The 21000-nt window shown below is 45.7% G+C and overlaps 2 pseudogenes across 2 annotated transcripts in view; both read right to left on the minus strand.

Annotated features, from left to right (window-relative positions):
- Positions 1–59, minus strand: part of LOC311128543 (serine/threonine-protein phosphatase 6 regulatory ankyrin repeat subunit A-like) — a 28908-nt pseudogene extending 28849 nt beyond the window's left edge. Inside the window, exon 1 of the transcript in view lies at positions 29–59. The product of the transcript in view is annotated as a serine/threonine-protein phosphatase 6 regulatory ankyrin repeat subunit A-like (transcript). The remainder of the gene's footprint in view (positions 1–28) is intronic.
- Positions 60–1133: 1074 nt separating this feature from the next.
- Positions 1134–12281, minus strand: LOC311128544 (2-hydroxyacyl-CoA lyase 1-like; annotated as a pseudogene). The gene is made up of 9 exons: positions 12277–12281; positions 5426–5506; positions 5194–5266; positions 4928–5005; positions 4657–4751; positions 4245–4357; positions 3503–3638; positions 3050–3155; positions 1134–1259 (listed from the first exon to the last, which is right to left on the minus strand). The product of its transcript is annotated as a 2-hydroxyacyl-CoA lyase 1-like (transcript).
- Between the last annotated feature and the right edge of the window lie 8719 nt (positions 12282–21000).

Genomic DNA, 21000 nt, shown 5'->3' on the forward strand with positions numbered 1-21000 from the left:
GACACAGACAGAAAAACAGGTGACAGACCGACAGGGGGACAGACCGACAGGGGACACATTCAGTGCCTAACAACACACTATACAATACAAGTAAAATGATATACAACATAATTCTGACAAAATAAATGACATACCTGTACACGAAGAGACAACACACAATAGCTTAGCCCTTGGTGCAGCCACAGCTCTCGGGCACCTGCGTGAGCACATAGAAACTCACTGTCTAATCAGAGACTTCAACACATTAGTTCCCACAATGAGTTCATCAACCTGCCCATCAACAATAAGCACTGGGACTACATAACAGAAGCCATAAAGTTGCATTTTTAAGTCACACATGCCCACTGGGCTAGTTTGTTCCCACCACAACCCACCAGGATGATGTCTGAAGGAGCTAGAAAGTTCCCCTCTACCACTCCTGCCTCCCTCAACCGAGGTACAATATCTGCGCGCAGAGTAGTAGCCATGGACCCACTATCTAACATCCCCTTCAGCTCAACTTTATCCTGTACTAGCACAGTGGTGTAAAACAAACTGTCATTCTGAGTAATTCTCATTGTGTTCTGAAAAATGACTGTGTTGTTCTTGGGTACTGACTCACAAAAGTAAGAATAAACAGATTGGATATCATCATCAGTGGAGGAAAAATAAGAATGCCCCACATTGCCCTCCTCAGAACGGAGGCTTTCTAGTTTTCCTGAGACCTGCCAGTCTGTCCACATCCAGGGTTCTGTCGCTGCCCAGCCTCACTACAGTCAAAGCTCATGTGGCCCGGAGAAAAGCACTTGACGCACAGCTGGTGCATCTGACAGTGAGCTTTGGTCCAGTGATTAGTGCTTCCACAGTCAGCGCACTCATGCTGACGTTTGTGGAACTGTTTACGGGGCCCTCTACATTTAACATGTTTAAGTCATTTAGCAGACGCTCTTATCCAGAGCGACTTACAGTTAGTGCATACATAACTTTTTTTTTTCATACCCCCCGTGGGAATCGAACCCACAACCCTGGCGTTGCAAACACCATGCTCTACGAACTGAGCCGGCCATTCCCTCCACTACCCTAGGCGACGCTGGTCCAATTGTGCGCCGCCCCATGGGTCTCCCGGTCGCGGCCGGCTACGACAGAGCCTGGATTCAAACCAGGATCTCCAGTCCCCCAGGACTGTGTTGTGTTACCTGCTTGACAATAGTATTGATGTCCCCCAGGAGAGCAGCAGCAGGTTGCACGTTGTTCCCCATCTCCTCAGCACACAGATCAACCTTGACATTGACCTTGACATAAATAACGTATGTGGAACGTTACTACAACATACCAGCAACGACACGACAGGAAGAGCGCCGTGCGTGACACATGTAACAGCAGCTGGAGGAGTGGCCAAACCTCAAGCTAAACACAACAGAAATAACCAGGCACCACCACATAATGCTAAGGCTGACACACACACGTTCCCTTTTATAAACCGGGTGACTCGAGCCCTGAATGCTGATTGGCTGAAAGCTGTGGTATATCTGACCGTATAACATGGGTCACGTTGAGGGAGGAGGTCAGAGACCTGGCCGTGTTGTGCCAGGATAACAACCTCTCCCTCAACGTGACCAAGACAAAGGAGATGATTGTGGACTACAGGAAAAAAAAGAGGACTGAGCACGCCCCCATTCTCATCGACGGGGCTGTAGTGGAACAGGTTGAGAGCTTCAAGTTCCTTGGTGTCCACATCACCAACGAACTATCATGGTCCAAACACACCAAGACAGTCGTGAAGAGGGCACGACAAAGCCTATTCCCCCTCAGGAGATTGAAAAGATTTGGCATGGGTCCTCAGATCCTCAAAAAATTATACAGCTGCACCATCGAGAGCATCCTGACTGGTTGCATCACCGCCTGGTATGGCAACTGCTTGGCCTCCGACCGCAAGGCACTACAGAGGGTAGTGTGTACGGCCCAGTACATCACTGGGGCCAAGTTTCCTGCCATCCAGGACCTCTATACCAGGCGGTGTCAGAGGAAGGCCCTCAAAATTGTCAAAGACTCCAGCCACCCTAGTCATAGACTGTTCTCTCTGCTACCGCACGGCAAGCGGTACCGGAGTGCCAAGTCTAGGTCCAAAAGACTTCTCAACAGCTTCTACCCCCAAGCCTTAAGACTCCTGAACAGCTAATCATGGCTACCCGGACTATTTGCACTGCCCCCCCACCCCATCCTTTTACGCTGCTGCTACTCTGTTAATTATTTATGCATAGTCACTTTAACTCTACCCACATGTACATATTACTTCAACTACCTCAACTAGCCGGTGCCCCCGCACATTGACTCTGCACCGGTACCCCCCTGTATATATAGCCTCCCTACTGTTATTTTATTTTACTTCTGCTCTTTTTTTCTCAACACTTTTTTTGTTGTTGTTTTATTTTTACTTTTTTGTTTAAAATAAATGCACTGTTGGTTAAGGGCTGTAAGTAAGCATTTCACTGTAATGTCTGCACCTGTTGTATTACGGCGCATGTGGCCAATAAAATTTGATTTGATTTGATTTGAAATTTATTTTGACTGTTCGAATTACGTTGGTAACCAGTTTATAATAGCAATAAGGCACCTCTGGGGTTTGTGGTATAGGGCCAATATACCACGGCTAAGGGCTGTATCGTCGAGGCACTCTGCGTTGCATCGTGCTTAAGAACAGCCCCTAGACGTGGTATATTGGCCATATACCACACCCCCTCGGGCCTTATTGCTTAAATATAGATGTACTGTACAGCACTAAGACAGCCATGACATTATTTGGAGAGACCACAAAGACTTATAGAGAAGCTATATAATTGATAGACTAAATCCAATAGACTGAGTCAAATACCTTTATACCTGGTTACAATGAAATGTAGTTCACTATGAAATGACCTGTGACTAGGGTTGCAAAATTACAGTTACTTTCCCCAAATTCCCAGAAATCCCTGTTGGAAGATTCCAGAAATCAGAACGGAATAAGCAGAAAATCTGGAATCCGAAAAAAAGAAGGAAAAAAAAGAAACCCTACTGGTGACCTTTGACCTAGCTGGATGACCTTTACTTGGGTGTCAAACCTGGGGGGAAGGCCAAAGTGCAGGATCCAGTTGAGTCTGGCACCAAGTAGGACCACAACATCAGACTGGAGCAGAGCTCTGCAGTCCCCACCAAGACCATAGAACCAGGAGGATAGGAAGAGGAGGAGGAGGAGGAAGAGAGGAGGAGGAGGATAGGAAGAGAGGAGGAGGAGGATAGGAAGAGAGGAGGAGGAGAGCAGGGACAAAACAAAATGTAATGAAAAGAGGCTAGTTATAGGAGTAGTGTAGTTGTTTGATTGACACCAGTTTACATTGACATGACCTGGCCAGGAGAGACTAGTTATAGATAGGGATTTCAGGAGTTTCGTGGTCCGTTCAAATGGTCAGGGAAATTCTTGGTCCTACTTATACAGTCAATGGTCTGTACATGAATATGATGCCAGCTGAGAGAAGGAGAGGCTGACCTGGAGCGGGCAGCAGCAACACAGTTGGGGTGATCGTCAGGCAGCACCCCTTTACCCATGGGGGTGGGCAGGAAGGGCAGGTCACACCCCTCCACCAGCTCCTTCAGAGCCCCCTCTGCTCTTCAATGGGCTGCACCTGCAGAGGGACACAGACAGAGGGCACTGCCACACGGATTTCAACAGACTGGTCTTCACAACTGGGATGCATTCAGCTGAGCAAAACGTTGTGCAACGTTCAGATAGAAATATAGCATGTAGAACGAACGTGCCTCTCAGACAGGTAGAATGAGAAATCATGTCAACAACATTTGTCGACTGAACGTGGCCCAGTTTTCAACTGAACCGTGGTACAGTGCTATATGTGTTACAGTGCGTCTCAGCTGGCTATTGATCTCTCTTGGACAGACGCACGTAACATAACTGGAAGTAGCGTCTGTCAACAGAATGGGATGTGACAACTTTGTTCCGGTACGCTGATTTTTCACCACTAATCATTTGGACAAATCCCGATTTCGCAGGTGCTCGCATCTTTTCAATTTCAGAACGGGAGGGGACATTTGGCCCATAAACTTGCCGGAAACTTGCAGAGAGTTTCCGTTTAGGGGGGTGGAGAGTTCGCAAGTGGCGTTAGTATCTTTCTCTTAACATCTCCCCAGACCTTATCCAAGTATCTGACGCAATTATGCAAGATTTTAGTTCTGTTTCCCCCAGATTATCTGGCTATTAAAAAAGCAATGCCTACCTTTGCCAATGATGAGTAAAGTCCGTTTGGCTCCTTTCAGGACCGCCAGTGCTTCTGTGATCACCATATGGTCAGCCATACTCACAGGAGGAGGTGGACTACAGGGCACCTCTCTGACAAAGGAAATAATAAATAATAGGTCAAACATTAAACATGTTACCTAGCAACTTTATTGCATATGTAAATAAACCATGAAGGTCTATCGAGGCTTATTGCTATTCTCTGATGAGAATATTTTGATATAGTGCTATATTTTCTAAGTAATTTAATTTCTGGTTCACTTCAGACGTTAAAAGGTATAACAAGATAAAATAAAAATGACTACGGTGATGTGAATTCAGAGGTATACATATTCAACAGTAACACATTAGTATACATTTTAAATGGATGAAAGACAGTGATGGCCACTAACCTGGCTCTGCTCCTGTCCAATTTAGCATTGACCATGTCCCCAGATATGTCTACGTATACAGCACCTGGACGTCCATACATGCTAGTGCGTGCTGCCTTAGACATACCAAACACCCTTAAATTCAGATCAATTAAGGCTGTGCTGTGCTCTTATGAAGCAGTTAAGGTACCTTGCTAAGCTGGAAAATTAGAGGTCAGAAAAAAGACAATTGCAGGTGATACCAAATGATATGAAGAGGACTACACAGAGGGAGTCAGAGTAGACTGTATACCTTCTCTACCACTGAGGAGATCATATCCAGACTGCTAGACCTAGCAGAGAACTTACTGTACAATCTGCATGCCTCCACCTGACAGAGAAAGAGGACCACAAATAACAAATTATTTCCTCTTTCAGCAATTAAACTGCTAGGGCCAGTTTCCCAGACAGAGATTCTCTATTGAGTTTGCTTTTTAGGCCATGACTAGGCTTAATCTGTGTCCTGGGAAACAACCCCCTAATGTTCAAAAGTCATAAATATCATGGTTCAATCGGTACCTGTGGAAACTCTTGAAACGCCCCAGTGGTCTCTTGGTTTTGATCGGAGGAGCCTCCAATAACAATCACAGGCCTACAGAGAGAGAGGTATCACACAATGACATCAACTGACAATCTGAGATAGTTTGGAGTCCTCAGATCATTTTTTGCAGTGTGCGGATAGCATCCCTTCTTTTGAAAGGACCACTGAACATGAGTAGTAGGGTCTTCTGTTTGTGGAGTTCTAGCATACCAGCAGTTCATGTTAGCGTTGGCCATTCCACCAAGTGCATGGATGAGTCCCGGTCCAGACACAACCAGACACGCACCTGGACTGGAGAGGAACAGACAGACAGAGGGACAGACAGGAAGACAGGCAGACAGACACACAAAGGGTCAGACAGACAGGCAGACATAATTAGCAATGCAAAAAAGCTATGAAACTGACCCTCACACACTACACGCTCCTGTAGTCTATGTACGGGTAGTTAATATCACATGATTTGGGGAGAGCTGGTTTAGTAATAAAAAGGTGGCTTATGGCTTGTTCATTGCGCATTCCCACATACTTGATTCCTGAGGCTTGAGCTGCCTTAGCTACTTCAATGACTGGAACACCAACTATTCCAAACATATATTCTACATTCTGTAGAGAGTTACATGTAGATACAGTATATTTACCTTTTTTTAAACATTTTTAGTCATTTAGCAGACGCTCTTATCCAGAGCGATTTACAGTTAGTGAGTGCATACATTTTCATACTGAATTGTATATGAATTGTTACAATGTAGTTTAGATTTTCTTTGCATTGACACACACATTGGCATGCATCAACAAGGGTGTTAACATATACTATTCCACATAAACATCTAAATGTTTTTCTACAACAATATTAATAGTTAGCTATACCAGTGCAATGACCTATGGCACACTTTCACAACTCATAGTGTTACATTCTCACTGCCAAGGACATGATCAGCGACTAATATATTATTAGCAACACGGTTACACAGTATAACACTGTTTTATATATATTGCACACACTTCACCTGAGCTTTTAGTGCCTCTGCAATGAGCTGAGCCCCAGTCACATCTTCCATTATTATTGTCGAGAAATCTGTTCAAAGTGCAAACGCGGTTAGCAATGATTTCTTGGACTTGTTGTTCAGTAGCTTATAAATCGTGTTTAGATCTCTTGCAAATCATTAGTTTTGTCTGCTTTCCAGCATGCATTACATGAGTAGCTTTTTCTTCTTCAGTGGGGTTTATAGGCAGTTGGCATCCAACGTTATGGTGCATTACTGCCCCCTATTGTACAGAGGTGTGGACATGAGCCGTGCAATAGCAGTCATGAATATTTAATAAACTAGTAGCATTTTTCTTTTTTTATTGCAAGAAATACATAATAAGCCCTCATTATGTGTTTATAACTGCACTTTACTTAACACTTAACTCAGTTAAGTCATTATGAGTGTATGACAGTATGAAAAAAAAAATGTATGCACTCACTAACTGTAAGTCGCTCTGGATAAGAGCTTCTGCTAAATGACTAAAATGTAAAATGTAAATGACTTGAGTGTATGCATTATAGATATAGGCTTCATAGAAAGTGTTACAAATGTTCTCCTGTCATCTTATAGGAGATCCATTCATGGATTTAGTTATGGCTTGAGAATGTGACTGGTCTACGGAGTTCTCCTTTATGTCTGTCTTTATATGTGACAACAACTTTTCTGTATTATGTGTATTTCCACAATCAATAATCATAAACGGTACTTCACTATGAATACTTTTGACTATGTGGTTTGAAGTACTTTACCGTTATCTTGCACATACATGAAGACTACTATAGACAGAAATCAATGCAGTAATGTTTTATTAAATAAAGGCTCTGATTAAAATATCATATTAATAAAATCAGGCATTTGGCTAATTCTTCTTCCCAGAAGCTCCTGTGAATGGTTTGGAGATGGCTCTGGAGAGAGCGTGTAACACCCTGACTATGAGTGGGCGTTTACGGGACTGGGACTCCTGGGGAGCAGGGGCCGGTGTGGTTGTCAGGTCCTCCTTGGGTGGGGAAGTGGATGGAACCTCTGGAACCTCACACTCAGCATCTGTCATGAGAACATTTCATAATCAGAAAATGAATGTGTGTGTTTGTGTCTGTCCGTCTGTCCGTCTGCCTGTCCGTCTGTCTGCCTGTCTGCCTGTCTGTCCGTCTGCCTGTCTGTCCGTCTGTATGCCTGTCTGCCTGTCTGTCTGTCTGTCTGTCCGTCAGTCTGTCTGTCTGTCTGCCTGCCTGCCTGTCCGTCTGCCTGTCCGTCTGTCTGTCTGCCTGTTTGCCTGTCTTTTTGTCTGCCTGTATGTCTGTCTGCCCGTCCGTCTGCCTGTCAGTCTGCCTGTCTGTCTGCATGTCTGTCCGTCGGTCTGCCTGTATCTGTTGTCACTGTTTTAACAAGCTTGTCATAGGGTGATACATCAATATGACATTATCGATGCTTATCACTTACCCTGTGAAATATGAGTCTCTCTGAGATGTTTGGTAGGCAGCGCATCCTGTTCAGGGTGTCTCTTCGGTTCCCCTTTTGTCTTGAACAGCTGTTGACAAAACACATCAGGACAACTGAGCCTGTGTAAAATACAGAGTGTGCATCCTAAAAGGCACCCTATTCGCTACGTAAGGCACTACTTTTGACAAGGGCCCAGAGAGCTCTGGTAAAAAGTTGTGCACTATATAGGGAATAGGGTGCCATTTGGGACTCTCCCATGTGTATTAGGATTGCATTACAGCGTCCTCACTCAACCTCCTAAAGACAATGACAACAGTTTTGTTCTAATGCTGAGAGACAATAGGGGTGTAGTGAATCTGTAGGGTAAATTTCAGCCCTGCCTTACAGAGGTAATCTCAAAACACAGAGCACCCTACCTTAATCATGATCTTTGGAAACTTATGCATTTTCGGTAGGAAACGCCACTTCCTGTTCTTCTTAGTCTCTTCCCCTCTGGCAGAGGGAAGACGGGCCATGCCGTCAGCCTTTACATCAGCCGGGCTAAGGCTCCTGGCAGGGAATTCCTCAGTAGCATTAAGGTCAGCTACAACACCATGAGTGATGTCACTTGTGGCATTGCTGGTGTCTGAGTGAGAAGAGCACGCTAGTGTGACCGACCTGTGTACAATAACTGGGAGAAGAGGACGCAGCCATTGAAGTCAGTCACTGCATCCCAAATGGCATTCTCTTCACTTTATAGTGCACTACTTTTGACCAGGGCCCATAGGGTCTGGTCAAAAGTAGTGCACTAAATATGGAAGAAGGTGCCATTTTGGACACAACCAGTGAATTTCACATCATAAAACGCAATGTATTGAGCATCATGTTACAATTAAGTCCTATGCAGATGAAAATAGGTACTTTCACTTACCATCCTCCATTGTAGACTTGGACACATAAGTCAGGCTGTCCATCACCACGTCTGTCATCAACTTGATGACCTGATCCAAAACCATTTCAGCCGATGGTGGCATAGGCCTTCCCATACACTGCCCCAGGAGTCTCCTAACAGAAGTCTGGGCAAAGTTGTAAATGAGCTCTGAGGCATCGTCCTTTGACAGCTTCCTCAGGGCTGGTTTAGGCAGCGCTGGTTGAGAGAGGCTTCTGTGGCCAACCATGGATTGAAGCTGGCGGTTTATGGTTATCTCCTGAATGAGACCATGGACCTTTGCGATCAGGTTGCCAGATGCACCTTGAAGGGCTTCAACTGACAGGAGCCTATCCAGATGTTCTTCTGCTGAAGTCATCTCTGGGTCGTCCGTCTTCAATGTGTCCATTATAGTTTTCACTATGATATTGGTGTCAGATATGTTTATTTCTTGTTGGCTCACAAGCGTTGACCGTGAACCTGTCTCGTCCATTGCGATAGAGGTATGGGATTCTGTCCTTGTGATTTCATCGGCAGCGCTCATGTCAGGCAACTGGTCAAGGCTCTCCAGTACAGAGTCTAACATGTTAGTGGCTATCAGACACTCCTCACTTGCAATCTGCCCAACAGATGAACTCTCAGAGTTGGCCACTCTACACTTGATCACATTTAGGATCAAGCTGAGCGTCTTCTTTGCAGTTTTGCTAAAGCCTTCTTGGCTGACTGCCACTGTTACGTCTTTTAGAGCCACAAGAGGTTTGCAACTTTCACTCAATCCACTGCCGTGGAGAGGAGAGGCTCTCTTCAAACTGTTGTTGCTCACAACTGACATACTCCTGGTGGGCAGAGTGACATCCTCACTGCATGTGTCAATTATATGGTGGTCTGTTGAAGAGCCACTCGAAGACACAAGGGCTTTAGACCTTTTAGCCAAACAGACTTTTGACAAAGGCTTCTCACTTCTCACAGACGGAGGGCGGCTCCTGTCCTCAACAAGAGCAGTGTCAGCGGACTTAGAATGTCTGAGTGTCTCCACAGGGGCGGAGTCCAGCACATATTTGGCTGTGGTGACTGACACTGGTGGAAAAGAGAAAAAGATGTTCAGTCTATCCTTTACTCTGTGGTACATGGTTTGAGCAGCATCCAATAAGTTGTCAAAGACAACTCTGGGTTTGAGCTGGAACTCCAGCTTTTTCTCTCCTAGTGGGAAGGAGTCTGCGTCGTCCACAGTGTACTGGGATACACTTTCAAGGTCTTGCATGATAATATTTACTATATCTTCGGCTGTAGAAACCGCATGGTGTGAGAAGGTGGTGCTAGGCATGCTCTGTAGCAAAGAATGGCTGGCTTTGCTAGCAGCTCTGAGAATGGTCTCACTCACAATGTGTTTGGCCTTAGCTCGGAACTCAGCACTGTGAAAGCTCTGGATGGAAATGTTAGAGGTTCTGCTGGCTGCACTAAGAGATCGCGTGAGTGTGGCAATCTCGGCTGATGTCACATCACTCGAAATGGTGAGGTCCTCCAATTTCGAAATTATCGAGTCCAACTTCTGGTTGAAGTCGAAGGATGAATTTGACGTGCTCTCCCCAACGGAAGCGGAGCAGTCTTCCTTTGAAGTGTCCACCCTCAGCACCGAGATCACCTGTTTGATTACCCCTTTAGTGCAGGTGTCGAGGGTGAGCTGGTAGGCTAAGGCTGGGGACTTAGAAGGGTCTTACTGTCTGTCTTCTGTACAGGAGACACTGCCAAAGTGGCCTCAGTTACAGGAGATTCCTGCACAGTGGCCTCAGTTACAAGTAGTCCAGTTGCAGAAAGCTCGATTTGCACAGGAGTATTTTTTCCCTCAGTGAGATGGTGGGAGGTGAACAGCTTCCTTAGTTTGTCCAGGGTTTTGGTATAAATCTTCTGGGAACCTGAACTCACTTCCACCCAGAACATTTTGCGACCTGATTTCGTACGCATGGAGGCCTTATTGACCTCAGATACCTCATGCAGGTCGGAAATAATTCCACCAAAGAGATCAGAGGATGCCTCCTCAATATTCTCTGAGGAAACATGGACAGATAGGATTTCCGACAGTTTCCCACAAGTGTCGGTTTTATCCAGCGCAGCAGTATATGTCACAGCTGCATCCTGAATGACCTGAGTGATGCATTGCTCAGCTTTGACAATATACTCCTCCACTGGTTGACCATGGAGGATGTCAACTTTATCAGCAGGGAGCTCCTTCTGAATACTCACATTCTCCTCTGATGGGCATGGGTTGTTGAAGATAATGCTCTCAGTGACCATCTTAGAGGAGGCGAGAGATGAGTCGAGAAGCAGAGATCTGTATATTGTCGAGGTGGACATCTCTGGGTGCTTTATCACAGCAGCCTCCTCCAAAATGGCCGACGGGCCCTGGAGGATGTCAGAGATATCCATGTCCTCAATGGTCTCTACCAGAGACGATAGTAGGTCTCTGGCTGCCAGGTTGGTAGGTCTCTGGTTCTCAAGCTCTGTTTTGATTGCTTGACAGGCAGTTGCCAGAGCAACAACAGAGCGAGAACACAACTGCTTCAAGGTGGAGTCAGAAAAAGATGATGACAGATCTGTCATGGACATGGTGGAGAGTTGACTCTCAGAGACAAATGGGCTGAGTTTGACAGACACCTGTCTGACCAAGTCCCCAGCAAGAGCTCTCATATCTATTACTCCACTAGCTGAGTTGTGGGAGCAGGCACTCTGTGGCCTTGACGGGTTCCTGTTATCCAAAAATCCTGTTATCCAAAAAACCTCAAGTACAAGATCCACAACATCGGATGACACTTCTGTCACTCTGTTGTCGGACAGAAATGTACTTGGATGAATGGTGCCTGCATTCACAGTCCAGTCGCAAATGGAGTTGTTGGACTGACTCTGGACTAGTGGAACTAGACAGGTTTCACTTGGACCTTGGCCAAAGAGCTCTGCCATTTTGAGCAGAACTGATCTTAAGACCTTTGACTTGGAAATGTTCAGCAGTGGGTCGTTGTTGGACAGTCTGGTGGATGGTCTGCTAGCCGATCTGTGAACCACTAGGCTTTGTATTTCTGCCGAAATGGCAGTTAGAAAATAGGTCAAGGGGCTGGACGCTCTCCCCTCATTTCCTCCGTTGGCTTTAGCCTTGATGATGCTATCTATGATGATGACTATGACCTGTCCAGCCAGAGGACCCAAGATGGCCTCAAGCTCCCTCTCTAACTCAAGGGGAGACTTGTGGCCGAGCGCAATATGCTCTATGGCATGGGAATACATCTTAGAAGTCGCCATGCTTAGCATCTCTTGGGCAAACTGTTGACTTGCTGAGATACTTCCAGTCAGCAGAACTAGAGTTCCCTGACTGACACTTCGCATTAGCTCAGCCAATCTGGAGTTGAGAAGGTTTATAACCAACTCGACAATACCCATCATAAACTTGCCGTCCGTTGACATTTTGCTAGGTCTGTATTTCTCCTGTCTACTCCGTTTGGGCAGCGGTACGATGTCACCCTGCGACTGGCCGCTCTGGACCATGTCGAAGACAGAGTCCTCAGAGATGCCAAACACAGATCTCAGTGGTGCTGAGTGTTGTCTGTGTCTCATCTCTCTATCGCCACCCTCAGGTGAGGAGACATATCGCTCTTCGTTCTCACTTAGCAAAGAGGTCATGGACCTGCAGAATGCACAACATAAATTAATAGTATATGGTAACAAAATAAAAAATATGATCCAAGAATTTGGGACACAAACTCAACCTTGTTATTATTATTCAAAGGAAGCATTGTGAACCATCTCAAACCACACTCAGAGCAAACATTAACATTCAGAGTAAACGTTTTAGAGTGGTTGTGTAGTATCTAAGTAGTATTTCTCACTAAGTGGATCTGGAATGGATATTTGTACCTATAACAGGAAATACCTGCAAAAAGAGGAGGGGATAGAGCTAGGTATCTGTGAGAGGAGGGGATAGGGCTAGATACCTGTGAGAGGAGGGGATAGGGCTAGGTACCTGTGAGAGGAGGGGATAGGGCTAGGTACCTGTGAGAGGAGGGGATAGGGCTAGGTACCTGTGAGAGGCGTGGATAGGGGTAGGTACCTGTGAGAGGAGGGGATAGGGCTAGGTACCTGTGAAAGGAGGGGATAGGGCTAGGTACCTTTGAGAGGCGTGGATAGGGGTAGGTACCTGTGAGAGGAGGGGATAGGGCTAGGTACCTTTGAGAGGCGTGGATAGGGGTAGGTACCTGTGAGAGGAGGGGATAGGGGTAGGTACCTGTGAGAGGAGAGGATAGGGCTAGGTACCTTTGAGAGGAGGGGATAGGGCTAGGTACCTGTGAGAGGAGAGGATAGGGCTAGGTACCTTTGAGAGGAGGGGATAGGGCTAGGTACCTGTGAGAGGCATGGATAGGGCTAGGTACCTGTTAGAGGCATGGATAGGGCTAGGTACCTGTGAGAGGCATGGATAAGGCTAGGTACCTGTGAGAGGCGTGGATAGGGCTAGGTACCTGTGAGAGGAGGTGATAGGGCTAGGTACCTGTTAGAGGCATGGATAGGGCTAGGTACCTGTGAGAGGAGGGGATAGGGCTAGGTACCTGTGAGAGGAGGGGATAGGGCTAGGTACCTGTGAGAGGCGTGGATAGGGGTAGGTACCTGTGAGAGGAGGGGATAGGGCTAGGTACCTGTGAGAGGCGTGGATAGGGGTAGGTACCTGTGAGAGGAGGGGATAGGGGTAGGTACCTGTGAGAGGAGGGGATAGGGCTAGGTACCTGTGAGAGGAGGGGATAGGGCTAGGTACCTGTGAGAGGAGGGGATAGGGCTAGGTACCTGTGAGAGGCGTGGATAGGGGTAGGTACCTGTGAGAGGAGGGGATAGGGCTAGGTACCTGTGAAAGGAGGGGATAGGGCTAGGTACCTTTGAGAGGCGTGGATAGGGGTAGGTACCTGTGAGAGGAGGGGATAGGGCTAGGTACCTTTGAGAGGCGTGGATAGGGGTAGGTACCTGTGAGAGGAGGGGATAGGGGTAGGTACCTTTGAGAGGAGGGGATAGGGCTAGGTACCTGTGCGAGGAGAGGATAGGGCTAGGTACCTTTGAGAGGAGCGGATAGGGCTAGGTACCTGTGAGAGGCATGGATAGGGCTAGGTACCTGTTAGAGGCATGGATAGGGCTAGGTACCTGTGAGAGGCGTGGATAAGGCTAGGTACCTGTGAGATGCGTGGATAGGGCTAGGTACCTGTGAGAGGAGGGGATAGGGCTAGGTACCTGTGAGAGGAGGGGAAAGGCGTGGGAGTGCGTGTGCTGCAGGCAGTTCTGGCGCTGGTGCACCTGCTGGGTCCTCCACTACAGCTGAATCTGACGCTGCGGCCAAGAGAGGTCACCTCTCCTGCCTCATTACTTCCTGATCCAGAAGAGTTTGGCGAATCAGAGAGCTCTATCTGCATGGTGAGGTCAAGGGCGGGAACAACCACAGTGGATGTAGACTCCATCACCCATGCTACAATATCCATGCACTTGGCACTAAACTCATGTCTGCTCATCTGCAATGTTAAAAGACCATACAGAGTTAGTTTGTTAAAGGGGCTGCACTGATATAAAATGTAGAACCATTTACTCAAGCTAGTCAATTAAAGCAGTGGTTCAGGATTAAAGGTCCTGCAGGATTTCCACAAATGAATGTTTGGTCCATTTTACCAACATTAACTACTTTAGAGGTGACTATAACTCACCCCGGCACGCATATTCTCACTCAGCAGATTCCAATGGCTGAAAAGTAAATAAATGCAAGTACACAATGAACTACATGACATTACCTCTATTATCTTAGACTATGTTATGGATGGACATTACCTCTATTATTTTAGATTACGTTATGGATGGACATTACCTCTATGATTTTAGATTACGTTATGGATGGACATTACCTCTATTATTTTAGATTACGTTATGGATGGACATTACCTCTATTATTTTAGATTACGTTATGGATGGACATTACCTCTATTATTTTAGATTACGTTATGGATGGACATTACCTCTATTATCTTAGATTACGTTATGGATGGACATTACCTCTATTATCTTAGACTACGTTATGGATGGACCTCTATGGAACTAGGCCACACCCAGACATCCCTGATTGGTTATTTGGTCCGTTGAGTCCTTTGTATTGGCCCGAGACTATGGGAGACTCTCAATCTCCTCGCCTCCTTCTCAAAACCCATTGGATGAGAAGGTCAGAAGGGCGGGACCTCTGGCTTTCTCATCCAATGGGTTTTGAGAAGAGAGGACACGAGGAGTATGCAATTGAGATAGGGAACATATCTAGGGGATGCATGGGGAAGCCAAAGAGCAACTTACTCGTCCTTCATGTCCTGCACAAAGGTGTGTAGGTCTGGGTAGCTTCTCTTTCCCCTGCTGAGGGTGAGGCTGGTCTGGGAAGTTTCATCCTTGTGGGTCACGGTAGTGAAGGTCACCACTGCAGCCTGATGGCGACAACAGAAAGCAGAGTTAGGCTGTAATTCAATTTTGCGTCATTAAAACACAAAATATCTCAATGAAATGTCATACATGTAATAGAAAAATACATCAAATACATCAACTTGTCCGAGAGAGATTTACATGGTTACAAAAACGTCACGCCACTTTTTTCCAAGATGGCGAAGTAGTGCAGTCCTGTTTCTGTCGTGTGTCTGTAAATAGCCTGTAAATACCCTGTTTTTTGTATTTTTCGTACATATTTCCCTATCAGACTTTTCATCCTTCTACAAAATATACTTTCCTGCAACCCGCCTCACTCAATGTGGAACGGATTCTATTATCGACTTACCTTTATCTAGAATCTAGAATCTCCAGTTGAAACTAGCTAGCCAGCTAACTAGCTACTTGCTATTAGCCACAGCTAGCGGTGTTTCACCCAGAACATTGGATTTTTTCCCGCGGGATTAATTTTAATCACTGGACATTGATCACCGGATATTCGGCCAGTCTGCACAGCGCGTTATCGACCCAGAACATATCAGTTTTTCCGCCGGAATCACTGAATCACTGGACCTTTAACTCCGGATTCATCGCTACCAGCTAGCTACCACCAGCCAGCTACAACAAAACGGACGCTGTGGTCTGGCTAATCATCCTGAGCTAGGCCCATCGCCCATCTCCCGGCTATCTACCTCTCTGTCAACCGGACGGGACCACCTAGTGTTGACACGGAGCCCCGCCGATCCTACACGACTGGTCTGCCGACGAAATCGTCTGATGTGGTTACGACGTTAACCACGAAGATTCCATCCATCTGCTAGCCCTGGCCCGCTAGCACACGCTAGCCGTGGCCTCTTACTAGTGCTTCACCACCGGACCTTATGATAACTCAGATATACAGCTGATATCTGCTGGACTGTTCCTTTTTACGGTACTACATCCTGTTTATGTTTAGCCTCAGCCCAAACATGGTTAGTTTATTGTTGTTTCGGTTATTTCTAATTGTACTATATCACTGTAGACCCCCCAGCCTAGCTAAACCTGCCTTAGATAGCTCCTTTGCACCTTCCCCTATACACGCGGAGACCGACTCAATTGATGACTCCAGCGATGCTATCTCTTTCATTGTTACCCAACGCTTAGGTTTACCTCCACTTTACTCATATCCTTCCATATCCTTGTCTGTACATAATGCCCTGAATCTTTTCTATAACACCCGGAAATCTGCCCCCTTTATTCTATGTACCCAACGCACTAGAAGACCAGTTCTTAAAGCCTTTAGCCGTATCCTTATTCTAGTCCTCCTCTGTTCCTCTGGTGATGTAGAGGCTAACCCAGGCCCTGCAGCCCTCAGTATCACTCCTACTCCCCAGGCGCTATCATTTGATGACTTCTGTAATCGCAAAAGTCTTGGTTTCTTGCACATAAATATCAGAAGTCTACTTCCTAAGTTTGAGTTATTCACTGCGTTAGCACACTCTGCCAACCCTGATGTTCTAGCAGTGTCTGAATCCTGGCTCAGGAAGGCCACCAAAAATTCTGAAATGTCCATCCCCAACTATAACATTTTCCGTCTAGATAGAACTGCCAAAGGGGGTGGAGTTGCAATCTACTGTAGAGATAGCCTGCAGAGCTCTATCATACTATCCAGGTCTGTGCCCAAACAGTTTGAGCTTCTACTTCTAAAAATCCACCTTTCCAGAAATAAGTCTCTCACTGTTGCCGCTTGCTACAGACCCCCCTCAGCCCCCAGCTGTGCCCTGGACACCATATGTGAATTGATTGCCCCCCATTTATCCTCAGAGTTTGTACTGCTTGGTGACCTAAATTGGGATATGCTTAATACCCCAGCCATCCTACAATCCAAGCTAGATGCCCTCAACCTCACGCAAATTATCAACGAACCTACCAGGTACAACCCTAAATCCGTAAACATGGGTACCCTCATAGATATCATCCTGACTAACATACCCTCTAAATACACCTCAGCTGTCTTCAACCAGGATCTCAGCGATCACTGCCTTATTGCCTGCGTCCGTAACGGGTCCGCGGTCAAACGGCCACCCCTCATCACTGTCAAACGCTCCCTAAAACACTTTAGTGAGGAGGCCTTCCTAATTGACCTGGCCCAGGTATCCTGGATGGATATAGATCTCATTCCGTCAGTAGAGGATGCCTGGTTGTTCCTTAAAAGTAATTTCCTCTCAATCTTAAATAAACATGCCCCATTCAAAAAATACAGAACTAAGAACCGATATAGCCCCTGGTTCTCCTCAGACTTGACTGCCCTTGACCAGCACAAAAACATCCTGTGGCGTACAGCATTAGCATCAAATAGCCCCCGCGATATGCAACTTTTCAGGGAAGTTAGGAACCAATATACACAAGCAGTCAGGAAAGCAAAGGCTAACTTTTTCAAACAGAAATTTGCATCCTGTAGCACTAACTCCAAAAAGTTTTGGGACACTGTAAAGTCCATGGAGAATAAGAGCACTTCCTCCCAGCTGCCCACTGCACTGAGGCTAGGAAACACTATCACCACCGATAAATCTACAATAATCGAGAATTTCAACAAGCATTTTGCTACAGCTGGCCATGCTTTCCATCTGGCTACCACTAACCCGGCCACCAACTCTGCACCCTCTGCTGCAACTTGCCCATGCCCCCCCCGCTTCTCCTTCACACAAATTCAGACAGCTGATGTTTTGAAAGCGCTGCAAAATCTGGACCCCTACAAATCAGCTGGGCTAGACAATCTGGACCCTTTCTTTCTAAAACTAGCCGCCGAAATTGTCGCAACCCCTATTACTAGTCTGTTCAACCTCTCTTTCATAACGTCTGAGATCCCCAGAGATTGGAAAGCTGCCGCGGTCATCCCCCTCTTCAAAGGGGGTGACACTCTAGATCCAAACTGCTACAGACCTATATCCATCCTGCCCTGCCTTTCGAAAGTATTCGAAAGCCAAGTTAACAAACAGATCATCGACCATTTCGAATACCACCGTACCTTCTCCGCTATGCAATCCGGTTTCCGAGCTGGTCACGGGTGCACGTCAGCCACGCTCAAGGTCCTAAACGATATTATAACCGCGATTGATAATAGACAGTACTGTGCAGCCGTCTTCATCGACCTGGCCAAGGCTTTCGACTCTGTCAACCACCGCATTCTTATTGGCAGACTAAATAGCCTTGGTTTCTCAAATGACTGCCTCGCCTGGTTCACCAACTACTTCTCAGATAGAGTTCAGTGTGTCAAATCGGAGGGCCTGTTGTCTGGACCTATGGCAGTCTCTATGGGGGTGCCACAGGGTTAAATTCTTGGGCCGACACTTTTCTCCGTGTATATCAATGATGTCGCTCTTGCTGCTGGTGACTCTCAGATCCACCTCTACGCAGACGACACCATTTTGTATACATCTGGCCCTTCATTGGACACTGTGTTAACAAACCTCCAAACGAGCTTCAATGCCATACAACAATCCTTCAGTAGCCTTCAACTGCTCTTAAACACTAGTAAAACTAAATGCATGCTTTTCAATCGAACGCTGCTAGCACCCGCCCACCCAACTAGAATCACCACTCTCGACGGGTCTGACCTAGAGTATGTGGACAACTACAAATATCTAGGTGTCTGGTTAGACTGTAAACTCAACTTCCAGACTCACATAAAGAATCTCCAATCCAAAGTTAAATCTAGAATCGGCTTCCTATTTCGCAACAAAGCCTCCTTCACTCATGCTGCCAAACATGCCCTCGTAAAACTGACTATCCTACCGATCCTTGACTTCGGCGATGTCATTTACAAAATAGCCTCCAACACTCTACTCAGCAAACTGGATGTAGTCTATCACAGTGCCATCCGTTTTGTCTCCAAAGCCCCATACACTACCCACCACTGTGACCTGTACGCTCTTGTTGGCTGGTCCTCACTACATGTTCGTCGTCAAACCCACTGGCTCCAGGCCATCTATAAATCACTGCTAGGCAAATCCCCGCCTTATCTTAGCTCATTGGTCACCATAGCAGCACCCACCCGTAGTCTGCGCTCCAGCAGGTATATCTCACTGGTCATTCCCAAAGCCAACACCTCCTTTGGCCGCCATTCCTTCCAGTTCTCTGCTGCCAATGACTGGAACGAATTGCAAAAATCTCTGAAGCTGGAGACTCTTATCTCCCTCAATAACTTTAAGCATCAGTTGTCAGAGCACCTTACCGATCACTGCACCTGTACACAGCCCATCTGAAATTAGCCCACCCAACTACCTCATCCCTATATTGTTATTTATTTTGCTCTTTTGCACCCCAGTATCTCTATTTGCACATAATCTCTTGCACATCTAGCATTCCAGTGTTAATACTATTGTAATTATTCTGCACTATAGCCTATTTATTGCCTTACCTCCATAACTTGCTACATTTGCACACACTGTATATATATTTTCTGTTGTATTTCTGACTTTATGTTTTTTTACCCCATATGTAACTCTGTGTTGTTTTTATTGCACTACTTTGCTTTATCTTGGCCAGGTCGCAGTTGTAAATGAGAACCTGTTCTCAACTGGCTTACCTGGTTAAATAAAGGTGAAATAAATAAAATAAAAATAAAAATAAAAGCCTACACGAAATACAGCCCTTATTTTATGTGTTTCTAAAATCGCCTATGGGAAAAATTAATGGTGGAAAAACGATTGGAACCATTTCCCTGTTTGACCGCTAGGTTTTATGGGTATTATCACACCTCCACTGTAACACTCTATAGAGGGGTTGGTTGTTTAGCAACAAAACTGGCATGCAACTATGGGGCAAAATAGACAGGGTTTGACTTAGACAACATGTAAACTATATTTAGTCTCTAAATGTTTAATGCAAACATAAATACATTTGAACAATGAACTCGTCTCAAATACATTGTTACAGTTGTTGTTGGTTAGCTAGGTAGCGAATTTTAGTCATTGCATAGACATGATATCAGTCAAAACACCTCAAAACAAGACATGGTATCAATAACACCATACAACGAGCTGAAACATGCCATAGAGCTACGATTCCCCACATGGCAGCTTGTTGTTAGCTGAGGTACAGAATCATAACAAGATACACGACTTCCGGCCATCGATGCGCGAGCATCATTTTCGTGACGTCAGCCAACCCTTCTATGGCTCCTGGTCAAAAGTAGTACACTAGCCTACATAGGGAATAGGGTGCCATTTTGGACGAATTTATGAAGGTGCTGTCATAACCTTTGACCCCCATTTGACCCTACTGTACCTTTAGCCAACTCTCATGACTCCCCGGCCATATACTTTCTAGTTTGATATTACAGCATGAATAGCACATTATTTCATTTGTTAAACAATATTTAATCCACAGTAATTAATATAATTGAAGATTTAAAAATAAATAACATGTCTACCTTGAACTCTTTATTCTCCATCTCCTTGCAAAATCAGCACATTTCCTTGCCAAAATGAACGCGCATCCAGAGCGAAAACAAACGCAATCCTCCAGCACTAGGGAGGATTAGACTGAACTGCTCCAGCGGTTTTTGATCAGTTTCAACATTTATCAGTGATGACGTAACAATGACCTGTACAGATTTGACGCACTTTCGATCTCGTGCTGATGCAACACTCTGTGTTGTTGAAAGCTCATGTATGGAAATCCTGCGAGTTGTAAACAAATGTAGGCTATTGTTGCCCTTAAAACTGTAATGTTGAGGACGCCATGAAAAATAAAATACATAACCCACACCGTTAGGCCAAGGTACATGCAATATTCATCACTTTGCCAATAGACTTCTTGTTCCTTGTTGTATGTAGCCTTTCTTTTGGGATTAGCACCACTGTCACCTAGAAATTGATACTGCGGTTGTCACATAAAACAGATAACCCATAGTTCATTATTAAATAACATAACTCATTTCTTTATTTTATTACTCA

Source organism: Coregonus lavaretus (assembly GCF_964263955.1).
Source record: "Coregonus lavaretus genome assembly, chromosome: 4".
In the NCBI taxonomy this organism is placed as follows: Eukaryota; Metazoa; Chordata; class Actinopteri; order Salmoniformes; family Salmonidae; genus Coregonus; species Coregonus lavaretus.